Consider the following 12,985-nt stretch of genomic DNA (forward strand, 5'->3'; position numbering starts at 1 on the left):
AGAGGGGGATTCTCAGCAAAGAAGGGACCCTCCAAGGCGGGGGATGAGGATGAAGGAGAAGGGGGAGAGAGGAAAATTCATTCAACATTCGGCACTAGAGCGAAAGAGAGGAGAGTGAGGAGAGATAGAGGCTAGAGCTACGAGCTCGCCAATGAGAGAGTATGGAGAGACTTCTGTGTACCCTCTGTCTACTATGGGGATAGACCTGTGTATTATTGTGACTTGCGACTTAGGACCTGGGGTCCCTAGTCCAGTGATATGTACTTTGGCCAACTCGGTCACTTTCTCATCTCTCTTGTCTCTTCCCGATATGGGGATTGTTCACTAGTGTAGGATTTTCTTATTTTACTTATGTTGTGGAGTTCGCTGATGATTGTCATTTAGCATAGTGCACTCGTACATCGTCGTTCATTGCAGTATAGCATACAACACTCGCACAGTACTGCACCGTGTGCTCTGCGCGATCCATTGCATTAGAGCATTGCAAAACTCATGCTTCTCATGCCAGTGGCCTTTGGCCTCCGGTAACACCTCCGAAAGGATAGGAACCCCTCCCCTCAAACAGTTTATGGCGATCACGAATATTGAGTAGCACGAGTGAAGTGGTGATCTAGGGTCCTAGAGAGAGGTCTTATTTTTTTTCTTCAAAAAGTAGTGCTATAGTTATATTACTTGAAAGCGAGAGTGCAAGAAGGCCTGAAGGCCAGCGGGCTGTAATCACAAAACAGATTCAGCCCGAGAAGTCAAAAAGCTAAATACAAGCCTCCTAGGGCATAATCATCGGAGAGTGGACAAACAGCCACGGTGGAGGGGCATAATGCCACTGAAGACTCTAAGTGGAGTGCTGGAAGAATAGTTCCCGGTGGTCCCAGTCGCGAAGGAAACGTCGTCTCTTTTCCTTCCCTGCCCGGGATTCTCCTTGAATCTGATCCCACTGACCCTTGAGCATGTGAATGATCGTGCTCCAGATATCTGCGAGGGTCTGGGTGGTAGAAGAAGTGTGAGCTCCTACAGTCTGCGCGCATCTAGAAGTCCAGATATGCCAGCCTGTGATGCTCCCTATGATCTCCCAAACTGGGTGCCGAGGTGTCGCTCCTGCATCTGTCTCTGTCAAATGCCACGAGAAGCTGTCCATGTATGCCCAAGTGGCCTGCGTGATGAAGAAGACGGGATCCTATCTAGAGAACTCATAGGCCAAGTGATGTCCCGGCTCAGTGCTGCACCAACAAACAGCTCCCCAAGTGATCGGTCCTAGCTGGGTGTAGCCCTAGCTAAGATCCCCATGATTCCCTTCCAAACCGTCTGCGCGTGTGAGCAGCTCCAAAGGCAATGCTTCAGGGACTCCTCCTCCTGAAGACACATCTGACAATGCCCCTCCTGCCCCATCTCTCTCAGCCAGCTACCAACTGGAAGCCCCTTGTGTGCCACCATCCAAAGGAAGTAGGAGATCTTCCTCGGATGCCAACTGGCCCAAAGAGTCTTCCAGAAGGTGCGAAGAAAGACCAAGGATATCCCCTGGGCCTACCACCTATGTGCCTGTGTGGGTAGCCCACGCTGGAGAGCCCCAAGAGCACGCCGGCCCGTGCGTGTACTGTAAGAAAAGAAGGGGGTAGGGTTCTCTGAGGTCTCCGACGGTGGCCAAAGCCACTCTCCTGGGTCCCACTCCACCTCTGACAAGGAACGGCCCTCCCATATCCAGAGTCTCCAATCCTGGTCCTGCATAATTAGGGGGTCTATATGCCAAGTCTTCCCTTGCAGCCCTACAATGCGAAGGCACTGCCAGGGAAGCTGGGGGTCGATCACGGCCTCTCTGCTCTGTAGGCAACTATCATCAGTGATGGAGAAGAAATGTACCGAAGAATCCGAGAAGAGGCCTGCCACCACCAAAGGAATGCCTCGTGGAGTGAACTGTCCTAGCCACCTCTCATCTCCCGGGAGAAGCTGTCCGGTGCCTACGGGAGTCCTCCAACATGCAGGGACGGCAGCATCAATCTCTGCTCGCCGAGCCTGGATCCACGTGCCGTATCTACTGCTGCTGCCAGCTCGCCTGGGCTCATCCTACTGTAGACGTCCCTCCAAACTCAGAACGAGCGTGCGGGCCCATGCGCCCAGAGTGCCCAAGGGATATGGGATCTCTCTCCAAGCTGATGACCTGTATCATCTGTCACCTGGCTGCTCCAGATCAAGGGCTGTCTGTTTGTCTCCTCTCGACAGCTAGGGGGAACCTGAGAAAGGCTGTGTCGCAGCTTCCTCCATACCGAGATAAGGCTACGGAGGAAAGGGGAACGGGGCTAAGTCAAAGGAGCTGAAGTGAAGATCCATCTAATGGAAGGCTGCCAAACACCCCCTCTCTGGGGAGTACACCCACTGAGACCATGCTGTAGCAAGAGCTTCCACGTCTGTCCTCCTAGGGTCAGACCGCGAATGACTAGCTTGCCAAGAAGTGCTTGACTCTGCAGCTCTGGATCTATAATGCCAAGGCCACCCTCTGCCTAGGGAAGAATGACCGTCTGCCAGGCGACCCTAGCTCTGGTGGTGCCGGAACCGTCTGAACCTGACCATAGGAAGTTCCGCATCAATCTCCTCAGCTGGGCTACACAAGACCTCGAAAAGCACCAGCAAGAGGCCACATACCAAGCAGTGGCAAGAAGGACCTGGTTAACCACAAGGGCCTTGCCTACCAAGGAAAGCCGAGCCGTGCCCCAGAAAGCAAGCTTCCATCGTATGGAGGCTAGGACCGACAAGAACTGCTGAGCCAGTGTAATGTCTAGGCCTACCTGGAATCCCAGGTAACGTGTCGTCTGTCCTCTAGGGATCCAGCGAAACCCCAAGAAACTACCCCACTGTGAGCTGGCTCCCGGATCGCTCCCGGATCTGTAAGAAAACCAACTGACTCATGCCAGTTGATTTTCGCCCCAGCCGCAAGGCAAAAAATCTCTAGGGATAGTCTCACTCGCTCTAGTGACTCGACATCATCCTGCACATATAGAGCTGTGTCGTCTGCATACTCGGAGTCCAACAACTCGGCATCCTCTCGAATAGGGAGACGCATCCCGTGAAGACCAGTGGTATGAGCTCGAAGGAAGTGTGTCATGGCCTCCGCAAAAAATAGGAAAAGGTAAGGTGCTAATGGATAGCCCTGTCGCACAGAGCGCTCAAGTGTGAATCTCTCCCCCATCCTGCCACTAATGATAACCCGACTGGCCGATCTATAAAGGCTAGCAATACCTCTGATCCACTCATCCGAGAAACCGAACCGAGCGAGTGTACCTTCCAAGAAGGACCAGTCTACCCTGTCGTACGCCTTCTCAAAGTCGAGAAGGAGTATGGCAAGGTGCTGGCCACTGTGCTGGGCCCATTCCGTCGCCTCTGAGAAAGTGAAGATGTTGTCCAAGATGCTGCGATCTTGGACAAAACCAGTCTGGGTGTCATGAATCAAGTCGTGTAGTAGGGGGCGGATGCGACCGCTGATCATCTTGGCGAGGATTTTGTAGGCGGTCGGAAGGAGGGTGATTGGGCGCCACTGTCAAATCTCCTGGTAGTCCCCCCCTTTGGGGAAGAAAGCTCTAGAGAGGCCATCCTCACCTGGGCATTTCTGCCCATCAATAGCACTCACCGCATCCTGCAACTCCGCAACAGTGAAAGGAGCGAGAAGGGTGTCGCTCATGCTGGGCTGCACGAGTCTCAGTATAGACCTCCACACCTCCTCTCTACAAATGCGGCCACGAGGGTCTGGGGGCTCCTGCTGGAATAATGATCTGTAAAAGTCTGTCGCCAAGTCCCGGACCTCATCTGGATCTGTCTTGACACTACCATCCTGCGTCCTAAGGGAACGGAGCTACTCCCCTACTGATCTCTATCCATGAGTCCTAAAGAACGCGCTGCACATTCTGTCGCCTTTCCTAGCCCAGAAGGACTTGGAAGCATGAAATGAAAACTCTGATCGACGCTGGGTAATCTCCTCTAGCATGGCTTGGGCTCGAACCTCCTGCTGTCTGAGCTCCTCAGAGCCAGGAGAGGACTGCTGCATCCTCTGAATTGAGGCGAGATCACGTCTGAGACCCCTCTCCCGTGCCCAACACCGCAGTCTGACCTGAATCGCCTCCTGCTGGCAAATGCGGCTAGACTCAGCAAGCGCCTGAGCTACCTGTGCTGCCAAATCCCTGGTGGGGTTCCACTCCTGCTCCCAAAGGTCCACTATCCTGCTGTGAACCGCTGCTCTGGTGTAGATGGAATTTGGGATCCGGCATGAGCGTGGAGGTGAGGACTGAGAGGCCGACTGGGATGATTGGGGCATGGTCTGAAAGTGTCATCCCTGGAACCACTCCTGACTCTCCTCCTCTGCCAAGCGCCCAATCACTAACATAAAAACGGTCCAGCCGCTCCAGGAGTCTGCCTCCCTCCCTCCCGTAGCCCCAAGAGAAGTCCAGACTCCCAGGCCATCTGCGAAAGGATGGCTCCCTCCAGTTGTCCTAACCTCCCACTGCAAAGAGGAAGGAGTCCCAATCTACCTGCTCTGCCTGAGCTATACCGAGGAACTCTGGGCCCCTTCCCTACTGATCCTTTAAGGTCTCAAGGTTGTTGAAGTTCCCTCCTACAATCCAAGAGTCCATCTCTGGCAACAGGTCTGTCAAGGATCTCCAAAAAACGGATCTAGGTCTGAGATCAGTCGGTGCATAGATATTGAGGATACCGATGCGGGATCCCTCAATATGCAGGCCCACCCAAAGCGCACGTCCTAGGATTAAAGTGCCAAAACCAAACACATGCTAAACTAGAGAAGCGTCGATGGAGGTGCAGACACCCCCGCTTCTCCCCTGCTCGCCAATCGAAGGTTCTTAGTAAGTGTGGGAGCGTCCTGTGAGGACCTTCCCACAAATACTAGTCTGTGATGCCGAAAGCTTGTGTTCCTGTAGTAGGAGCACATCTACCTTTCCCACCAAGGCTGGCTGGAGCTCCTATCTGAGCACCATCTTCCTGGGGCCATGGGTGCCTGATGAGTGGAACCCGTTAACGTTCCAAGAGATAATGCGTAAACTCATGAGGAGGGAAGGTGGGCCACAAACAGCTGTCTGCTTGTGGTCGAGGTCGAAGTGGTCGGGGGATGTCCTGTGTGGAGGCGGAGGCGCTTCTGTGAAGGTTTCGAAGGGGATGTCGGATCATCGGACCCATCCTCTAAAACCTTCAGTAGAGGGGAAAGGCCCTTCGTCCCGTGGTGGTAAGCTTTCTCTAACCAGCTCGACGCCTCTGCCAGGGAGATGTCGTAGAAGCCCGCAACCTCTAAAGTCCTCCAGGGACGAAGCCCATCCGCGTAGGCCCACTCCAGCAGTGGCCTAATAATGACCAGGAGTCGGAAACGTTTGGCACTGTGGCGCCAACGCAGATGAACATCACCCTCCTACCACTGCTGCTGAAGAAGCTCTGCTGCTCTGCTACCAATCTAGTCCTGCACCTGCTCCTGGGTCTGGTCTTGTATCGTCTCCCAAACATTTTCATTCGTCCATTGCTCACTCCCTTCGCTTGAGATAGTGAAGGAATAGCTAGGACCATCGTGCGGAGCCAGAATGGACACCTTACCCTCTGCCCCCTTGCAGAGGAAGAAGATGCTGATGTCTAGGCATGCGGGAAAGGAGCCAATACCCGCTACATCCAAGTAGTCCCAAGGACCTGCTCGGTAGAACTCCAATGGAAGAGCTCTAGGAGTAGCCCTTGGGGTTGGGGATGAAGATGAGGAGTCTAAACTGGAGGGAGGGGAGATGGCCACCTGTGGGGAAGAGCCTCTCCCTGTCGTCGGGCCCGGAGGGATGGACGAGGATGAGGTCTGTGCTGGCTTCAGGGCTGCAGGTGGTGCAGGTGGAGGAGGGGGGGGGGATTCCTTCTATATCATGCTCGAGGAAGAGAGAGGCGCGGAAGCCACTGGTGCGGGAGGGGAACCTGGAGGGGGTGGGGGTCGGAGAATCGAGGAGGGGGGAGGGCAGGATGAGGGCTGAGGGGGAGGCTGGTTAACCTTCTCCTTACTCTTCTCCTTTCCCTTACCGGGCTGCTGATGGGTAGGGATCATCTGAGGGGGCTCTTGCTGTGGCTGGGAAGGTTTCTTGGAGCCTGCTTTGTTGCCCTTCCGTTTTCGTTTGACTTCCGTCCAGCCTTCCCCTTTGGGAGGGGATGTCGCTGACTAGAGCAGAGTATCCTAAACTGCCTGACTGGGGGTCTTCTGAGGTTCCGTACCTGTGAAGCGAGGACATGAGCGAGCCTGGTGCCCGAAGCCGTGGCATCTTAGACACTGGTTTGCGTGACCAGTGACCAGAATGCGCTGCGTCACCACACCTGTGTCTGTCTCTATCTTGAACTTCGAGGGGATGCTCTGTGGATCAAGGACTGCCACTTTGACATGTGGCACCCCTTGGGCTGCCACTGCATCAATGTAGGTGTCCTACATAGGCCAACCAAAGTGCGCCCCCAGGTCCTTGATGATCGGGCGAAGGTCGGTTGCGAGACCTGGGAAGACAAGGGTAACTGGGTGTCGAGGAATACGAAAGCGGGCGTTGAAGTCTGCTACACTGAAGCCCCTGTACCAAGGGACCATGAGAATGATCTTCCCACCCACAGAGGTAGGGGATCGTCTGACCATGTCGCTCGCAGCCTGTGTTGAGGAGAGCTTAAGCCAGAAAATGCCACATCCCATGAGTGCAACCTCCTCAATGTGATTGTCCTCGAGGTAGAGGGTGGACTGCAACCAGTCCCTGATGTCTGCTCGTGAAGGGGAGTAGCCAATGACCCTCCCATAAACTGATGTCTGGGAGAAGTCCATGGCGGCCTGCTTCACCAAGGAGACCTGGTGCTCTGTCAAAGTGATGCGATAGGTTGATGGAGGGGGGGGTCCGTCTGGGCCACCGGTTCCGGGCACGTAGCCACCATATCGCTTGACTAACTGTGAACTCCCAAGGTGGGGAAGGAAAGGAAGATGAAGGGGGAGGAATGGGAAGCGAAGCGCGAGCGGAGAGGGTAGGTGAAGTGAGGTGAGGTGAGGTGAGATGAGGTAAGGTGAGGGGAGGTGAGGTGAGGCGAGGGTAGGGTGAGGTGAGTGGAAAGGGAGGTGAGGTGGGAAAAAAAAAAAAGAAAGAAGGTGAGGTGAGGTGAGGTGAGGGGAGGTGAGGTGAGGCGAGGGTAGGGTGAGGTGAGTGGAAAGGACGTCGGGTGAGGTGAGTGGAGAGGGAGTGAGTTGGGCTGAGCGGCGAGGGTGGGGGCGAGGAGCGGGCGGGAGAGGCGGGTGGGTGGGGAAGCAAGGAGCGGAAGGGGGTGGGGAGCATGGAGCAAGCGGGTGGGTGGGGAGAGTGGAGCGGAAAGGGGGTGGGTAGCGTGGAGCGGAGCGGGTGAGCGGGAGGGTGGGGGCGTGGAGCGGAGAGGGTGGGGAGCGACAAGCGGAGGGGTTGTGAGGAGCGGGGGAGGGGAGCGTGGCGGAGAGAGAGGGTGGCTGGCTGCGTGGCAGCAGCTAGCAGAAGGAGGGGGAGGGGCCACACAGACGGCGAGGGGGAGGTAGACGGGGAGCGACGGGGAGGGAGGGAGCTCGCAGGAGCGTCGATCTTTCCACTTTCATTGGAGAGAGGTCTTATGCCGAGTAGTTCTGAAACATTTGAAGGAGCTAGTGAGAGAACTAGGAGGTACTTGAGGAGAGTGGAGAAAATACTTCCGGCAGACCAAACTAGGTACAAGAAGCATTACATGCGACGTAAGTTTGCGAAGTCCTCAACTCGAGCACAAAGTGAGCCCATTGGAGCAGTAGCCAGAGCAAGTAACTTCATCGACTATCTCATTGAATTGGATCAATAGGAACCCTGGTGGTCTGATCCAGACTCTAGAGAAGAAGAAGTGCAAAGCGGAGAACAGGTGAAAGAAGAGGGTACTAAGGACGAGGGCTCCTCAAGGACTCATCAAGGTCAAGGCAGCCCCTCTCCTCCTCCTAGAACGATGTCTTCATCAACCACCTCTTCTACCGGAGTGGTGACTCCATCTACTCCCGCCTCGACCTCTTGTGGACAAGCTGCTACCTCATCTGTTATGCATAGCTCTGGGCTCCTAGCTAATCCTTCTTCTACATCTATCCCATTGGGGGATACTTTTGCTCCGGCCATGCCTTTACCTACCATGATGGTTTCATCTCCCTTTCCATCCACACCGGTGTTGCCTTTTCCACCACCTCCTTCCTTCCCTTTTGCCTACTCATCCATGACTTCAACTCTGTCCCTCTCTTTTCCAAATGCTCTCCCATCCTCTTTCACCCCCACATCTTCCATGTTCTCACCCTTTCCCTCTGCAACACCGAGACCCCCCACTTACGCGCTACCATCTGGGTACACTTCCTCTATGACTACATCAGTAGTGACTTTTCGGGGTGGTCTCCTCCTTGGGAACACCAACACTCATTACAGCCCCATCGGGACTCCCTCCAACTCTTGCATCTTCTCCAACCTCTCGGGTGGGGATGGCCGCGTTCTCAGTCCTCCAGATAGAGCTAGACTTCTTGAGCTACTCAACAACGTCCACGTGAAGACTCAAAAGTTCAAAGGCCACCTCCATGAGGATGCAGAAGCTCATGTGAGGAAGTTCCACATAGCACGTAGAGCTAAAGGTGTGGAGAATGAGCATGCATTCCTTTACATCTTTCCCTTGTCATTGGAGGATGCCGCGGATGTATGGTATAGTCAATTTCCTCCAGACCACTTCCAGACGTGGACAGACCTAAGGGAGGAATTCTTATGTACTTTCAAGTTGGAAAAATTCAAACACATGATTGTCCAAGAGTTATCCATCGACACCATGAAGCCTGCAGAAAGCATCTCTGAGATGTACACAAGGATGAGGGTCTTGGCGGCAAAGATGTTTGTGCCACCTAATGATGTTGTCATGAAGGGATGGTTTTTGAAAGCATTACCCCCTTCCATTGCTATAAGGTTGGTGGATAAACTCCCTAAACATGCCTCACTTCAAGACTTCCTAAAAGAAGCTGTCAAGATGGAACGGTCACAGTTAAGCTTTGCCTCATCAATGAATACGACCACCCAACTCCCAAGAGAGGAGGGATCATCTGCATGGTAGCAACTCAAGAAGGAGTTAGAAGAAATCAAAGAAGGCCTGAAAGATAGAATAAAGGTGGATGGCCAATCGTCCTTTGAGGCCCAAATTTGAAGTGGCCTTTGGTGCACAGAATGTAAGGGTTCTAACCATGGTTACTGGGATGCCCCTCCAAGCGAAAGGTACCTACTTCTACCTCATTTTGTACATTTTGTGAGATCCATGGACATGATGCCTTTGAGTGTAGGTACCTCAAAAGATTAAGGAAGCTTCTTCCAGAGTATACCTCGGGGGAACCTCTAGTTGCTGCAGTCAACAGAACGGTACCCATAACTTCTGGCCCAGTAGAAGTATCTCCTGCTCCCCCTCTTGCACGAGCATTCGAGCCACCTCCTCCTCTTGTCCTGCCACCTCCATTGCTTCTGACTCCCCCTTTGCTCCAAGCTCCTGCCCCCAATTCAATTGGTTCCCCTTATTTCTATCCTCAGCCATACTATGCCCCGTACCAACCACCTGTGTCAGGAGGTGGCTATGGACCCTCTTATCGACGTGGTCGAAGGGGTGGTTTTCGAGGTGGACGTGGAGGTGCAGGCAGAGGTACAAACTTTAGAAGACCCATCATGTGTTACAGATGTGGCGAGTACGGCCACTACCAAGATGATTGTACACAGCCGTTCGGGGGACCCTCTTGTACACAGTGCAACACAAACGACCACTACACCAGAGATTGTCCCAATAGAAGAGTGGAACCCGCATCCCAAGTGAATATGGTTGATGTAGTAGTGGCGGGGGAGGGCAACAGTCCCCATTTGATTGGCGCAGTGTTGGGCGCTGTGACATGGTCACATACAAAAGGTGATAAATGTAAGGGTGATTCAGAGTTAGCACCGGAGACCTTAGCACCAATAGTACGACAAGTGTTCCCCCACCGAGGTCATTCTCCTCCTCCAAGGTACATAGTATGCCCAGGAATAGACCACCCATGCTAGCTTCTGATAGTGATTCAGAAACAAACTCGAAGGGCACACAGCCATTAAGGTCAACCACTAACTCTAGAAGTGCCTCATCCTCGGGTGATCACTCTATGCCTTTGAGGTATCAGGAGGTGGTAAAGGATGTCACGAGAGATCTTCAAACAAGTTCTGAAGATGAAGGTAGCACACCTCAGCTTCCATCCTGCAAGTCCAGAACTATGAGGTTTGCAATAGAAGTGACAACCCTCGAACAACACTGGGATAAGGAGGTACGAGTAGGTCCTCCCACTTTGTCCCCAACAGCACTCAACAGAGAAGGGGCTATGGGGACAAGACCTAGTCCTGCCCAAGAAAAAGGGAAAGGAGTGATGGAAGAGAAACCACTAGAGACAATGACTCACAATTCAGACCTACATCCACATCCTCGTGTAAGTTTCGACCCTCGGCCAGAGGCTAGGAGATGAGGTTGCAAAAGGCTAATGCTAGTGTCCACCACTACTCCCTGTTTGAAGATCTTATGAGTTTCAAACCCAACCTCACTCTACGAAAACTTTGTCTATTGTCCCCCCAAATCAAGCATCAAACTATTACATTTCTGAATCGCCTCCCAGAAGGTCGACACAAGGGATCTACTCCGAGTGAGCCAACACCAGAGACATTACCGGCTCAGCATGGGGACCACTTCTCTGCCTACACTGCCCTCCACTTGTGAACAAAGTCCCAAGCTCACCATGGAGATCCATGGAGTGGAGCTGAAGGACGTCTTCCTCAATGGTGGGGCGGCTGTGAACATTATGCCGAAAGGTACACTCTAAAAACTAGGGTTGAAGTTGACAAGTGATGTTCACTTTCAGGTACGCATGGCTGATCAACGCAGAGTAAAACCAATGGGTGCAGTCAAAGCTGTTCACATGAAGATTGGCAAAGTAACTTTTCTCTCCAATTTTGTTGTCCTTGAAATGACCGAAAATGAACAAACGTACCCTCTACTTCTTGGTAGGCCATGGTTGCGGTCTTCAAAAGCCATTCAGGATTGGTCAACTGATGAAGTTCGATTGCCCCTTGGATCGACATCCCTCGAAATAGATATGGTCACAGGGCAAGCAAGGCACATACTAATAAAACTAGGAGAGGAGGATTTTGAAGAAAAAGCCGGAGCCGAAGAGGAGCATTGGGCCTGTGGGGACTGGCCCAGGGGTGGTGACCAAGATATCAATGATGAGACAACCCTAGAAGGATTTGAAAGTTTGACCTACTTGTTGGATCGGGCTGATCAAGAAGACGAGGAAGCTATCATTTTGGATTGGATGGGAGCCCTTGGCTCCTTAGTGATTAACATGGTGGAACTATGCCAATAAGAAGATTAAGAAGAACACCTACTTGCAGTGTCAGATATCCCCCCAGAAGGACAGGGTCTGGCTGAACTAGTTTACAAAAGGATGCCCTTTGGACTTTGCAATAGTCCACACATGTATAAGAGAATGGTCACTAGGGGTACTATAATGGACACCACTAATCGTACTGAGGACAATGATGGTACTGCAGTAAACACTGAGGATTGTCCAGTGGACGACATGGAGGACATTGGTCAAAATGATGCTGACAATACTATAGGATACAATGAAGGATCTACTGTAGACGAGGCTAGTACTGCACAACCCACCAATGGTACTCCAAATTACAATCATGGTATTATGGTGCACAACCATGGTACTCCGGTGTACAACCATGGTACTGCTGAGTGCAATGATGGTCATACAAAAGACAGAAACACTAATGAAGACGAGACTGATGGTGATAGTGATTTAGAAGAAAGTGACATAGAGTGGGTGAACCAAGTACCTCAACATCCCAATGCATTGCCCCTGTTGATGAGGCACGGAAGTGGCGGTATCTCAACATTGGAAGTGAGGAGCACCAACCCAGGCATTTGAAGTTAGCCACTTGGGTCTGGGAACATGACTATCTTCTAGCTGCAGTCACCGACCTTTTTAAAGAATTTGTGGATGTCTTTGCTTGGTGGTCCTACAAGGATCTGAAGGGGGTGCCCGCTGATTTCATTTAGCATAGCATCGACTTATATCCAGATGCAGACCCTGTGATTAAAGGTCAATACCGCATGAATCCCAACTACGGCAAGGCAGTCCAAACAAATATACAGAAAATGGAGCAAGCAGGATTAATCTACCCAGTGGATTACTCTGATTGGGTCAGCGGAATTGTCATTGTACCCAAAAGAGAGACCGACAAACTTAGAATATGTGTTGACTATCGGAGTTTGAATGCTGCAACACGACGTGATAGGTTCCCCCTTCCCTTTACAGATAGAGTGTTGGAGACAGTGGCAGGACATGCTTTATACTCATTCATGGATGGATATAGTGGGTACAACCAAGTCCGAGTGAAAGAATAGGATCAGCCCAAGACTACCTTTGTCACTCAATGGGGAACATATGCCTATTGAATGATGCCCTTTGGACTATGTAATGCCCCGGCAACCTTTCAACGACTTGTAACCAAACTCTTTCAAGAGAATATCGACAAGTTTCTTGAGGTATTTCTAGATGACTTCTCTATTTTTAATGGTAAATCGGCCTCCCATCTTGATCCGGCCATACAAAATGATCATCTACATAAGTTGAGATGGGTCTTTGATAAGTGCAGAGAAGTGCGCTTGTGTTTGAACCCTGACAAATGTTTCTTTCTTGCACTCCGAGGTCTTCTCCTTGGTCATATTGTTTCTGCTGAGGGCATGACCATGGATCCCGCAAAGGTAGAGGTGATCATCTCATTGCCCATCCCTCGTACACCCAAGGAAGTCCTTCTTAGGGATGTAGGATATTACCGAAGGTTCATACGTTTCTATGCCGACATTGCTATTGCACTGACAGAACTCCTACATCAAGACCGATCTTTTGTTTGGGCCACCCCACAACAACTAG

Source organism: Dipteris shenzhenensis, chromosome 15 (assembly GCF_047967505.1).
Source record: "Dipteris shenzhenensis isolate YYH24624 ecotype China chromosome 15, Dip_SZ_1.0, whole genome shotgun sequence".
In the NCBI taxonomy this organism is placed as follows: domain Eukaryota; kingdom Viridiplantae; phylum Streptophyta; class Polypodiopsida; order Gleicheniales; family Dipteridaceae; genus Dipteris; species Dipteris shenzhenensis.